The following is a 2,925-nucleotide window of genomic DNA, read 5'->3' as shown; positions in this document are numbered from 1 at the left end:
TTTGTGTAGTTTATTGGTATCAATGATCTTTTCAGTTAACAGATTTACACGTCTATCGATAGCAGAAAAATTCTTATCAAACAGAAAAAACAGACGTTTAGAGAAGAAGTTAAACTTTAATCTGAAGATTCCAACAGACCAAAACTTCAGCTAATTTTATTATGGAATAAGAAAGTATCCAATTAAAAGTTTGAACTTGTTTCACTTCTTTCCAATTTTTAAAATGTCAGGTTAGAATTACGTTCAGTGGTTCTTTATTTTCTTCCAAATTAGAACTATTATTTTGCAAAAAGTATGAAAGTTATGAAAATGTTAGCAGTATCTCAAAAGTAATGTGTTACAGAATGAACAAACCAAATATAAATGATCAGTAGTTCAATCAGCTACAATCTGTTGACGTACTCTCACTATTATTAGCTTCTGAATCACAGATGGATTTATTATTTCAGACAGATTTAATGACAACAAGCTGAATTCAAATCTCTGAAAGCTCTTATATATATATATATATATGAAGGGTTGTGATGCAGATCAGGATCTCAGCAGCAGCAGGATGACAGATGCTTCTGGTAGCTGGATTCCACTTCTGGTCAGTTCAGAGCAGACAGACTCCAATCCTCCTTACAGATGTGTTTTATTTCAACACTTGTATGAACAAACCTGCAGTGAGTCAGCAGCACAGGAACAGATGCAGTGCTTTTATTTGACTTCACTAAATGTGTTTCTTTGGGTCTATAACAAGAATTAACTGTTGAATTTCTGGAAGCACTGTTTTCAGATAGGAATTTATAGATTCAAAGATCAAGAATCTTTTAATTGATCTCTTTCAAATTAGTATCAGAATATCTTATCCAAAACAGAAGTTATGCTTTAGATTTCTACAAATCTGTGTATAAATTATATTTTGGGGGATTTCTCTTCAAGAATTAAATGTGTATCACAATATTTGAGACTTTGAGCCAAATTTGAATAAAGAAAATGTGCCAATTTTCTAAGATGTATGAGACAGGTAGACAGGTAGAGAGAGCAGTGAGAGTAGAGTCTCAGATTCCAAAAACAGCAAGACAAGGTTCCAATCAACCTCAAGTTTCCAAAACTGGAATCAGAACTTTCAACTTCCAAACAATTCGGTATCAGAACTTTGCAACTTCCAAACAATTGGATTTCAAGCTTTTCAAGTGAGTAAGTCTTTGGTCTTTATTAACAGATAGAAGGCGGTATTCAGACAGGAAAGGTAGAATGTCCAATGATAGAGGAGATCCAAAAAATGAGTTAGAGCAGGGATAGATGGATACAAGAGAGAATTTCCAAATATTAGATAGAGCGGGTAGGTGGGACAGGAAAGATAGAATTGCTGGTGATGGAGAAGGAGGAGGAGAAAGAGGTCTTGAACCGCAGGGCACCTGGAAGACACAAAAACATCACACCGTTTAATAGAGCAGATGATCTAAAGAAGTTCCTGCTGAAGAAACTTCTGAAGTGTTTTACTGTGGCTTATTTCCCACTTTCTGACTTAACCTATGATATTATGTTATGAACTATTCTCCAGCCAAGAAAGTGCTGATCTGCATCAATGTCCAGCACAGAAATGTGAATAACATTGAAAATGGCGGTATTTTCTGTCTGTTCTATAAATCAGGCTGTGAAGGAAATATGTTGCTGTGAGGCAGAGCTGCTGAACTGAACATTTGACTCACAGGGAGAGCAAAAACACGCTTCAAGTGAATCAGGATCATAAAATTTCCCTCTGTGCTGGCTTTTTGTTACTGATTCAGACACAACTGTCCAGTTTGGACGTGCTGATGTTGTCATCTTCTCACCACCGATCCCTTTAAGGTGTACTTTTCTTTTGTTTCCCATGCCAGAACAGCACATATGATTAAGTTTATCATAACCTTTACAACAAGATTTATATTAAAGTGTGAACTCGGTTTGAATCAGCAGGTCTGTTAAACCACTAAAACACTGAATTTAATCACAATGGAAAGGTTTTAAATATTAAATGATAAAATATTTGCAAATGAACAAAAGTGTAGGGTAGACTCAAAACATCTGATCTCACAGCTGATTGGTTCTGCTCTGTACTCTACAGGATCACATTTATATTTATATTCATGTGTGAACTCAGCAGTTGTGTTAAACCATAAAAACACTGACTAGAAATCTGCTCACCAGCCAACCAGGAGTTCTGGTCCAGTTCTCTCTGCCTCTGAGTTCTCTTTGGGTCTGAGAGGAGAAACAGTTTGTTAGTATCTGAGCAGAAGACTCTGAACACACACACATCACCTGATCTCACAGCTGATTGGTTCTGCTCCTGTCTGTACAGGATGAGCTTTGGTCCAGACTTTTGTAGACTTTAAGTAGTTAAATGTTGTCGGTTGATGATCACTTCAGAGAGGCTGAATGTGTTCATGATCAGAAACATGGAAACTTTCCCAGTTCTGCTCACAGAGACCATCCAAAGCTTTGGGGATCAGAGATCAGGTGGAAATCAGAGCAGTAACACATCAGCTGTGAAATCTGTTCTCTGACTAATGATCAATGTTTCACTTCATTCATGCAGTTTGAGAAGGACAGGTCTGCCAGATGTTACACAGCTGCACACTGACAGGAAGCAGAGCAGCTATCAGGAACACATCCATCAAAGAACTAACTGTTTGTCCTCACCAGGAGCAGGGGTCAGAGTTCAGGTAGTCTAAAGAAAGGAGGAAAAAAGAGTTGACAGTTAAATGCTTCCAGCTGAGGACACAGCAGGTTCACCAACAGGGAGACAATAAAACACCATGTAATGACACTGCAGCTTAGACTGTGTGTCACTGGGACATGGAGCTGCTGTTGTTGTGGGCTTTTCTAACTCAGCTGTTCCATCAGCATCCAGAACATGTAAAGAGCACAGCTGTGCTGTCATTTCAGCTTTATTTCCAG

General features: G+C 37.9%; 1 long non-coding RNA gene across 1 annotated transcript; it reads right to left on the bottom strand.

Moving 5' to 3' along the window:
- Nucleotides 1-1,124: 1,124 nt before the first annotated feature.
- Nucleotides 1,125-2,696, bottom strand: LOC140269934 (uncharacterized). The gene is made up of 3 exons (XR_011907676.1): nucleotides 2,668-2,696; nucleotides 2,173-2,226; nucleotides 1,125-1,403 (listed from the first exon to the last, which is right to left on the bottom strand). It is a non-coding gene; the product is annotated as an uncharacterized lncRNA (long non-coding RNA).
- Between the last annotated feature and the right edge of the window lie 229 nt (nucleotides 2,697-2,925).

The sequence above is a fragment of the Leuresthes tenuis genome, unplaced genomic scaffold, assembly GCF_036924035.1.
Source record: "Leuresthes tenuis unplaced genomic scaffold, fLeuTen1.0.hap1 SCAF_15, whole genome shotgun sequence".
NCBI lineage: Eukaryota > Metazoa > Chordata > Actinopteri > Atheriniformes > Atherinopsidae > Leuresthes > Leuresthes tenuis.
The sequence above is the reverse complement of the archived record's forward strand: the minus strand, read 5'-3'. Positions and strand labels throughout refer to the sequence as shown.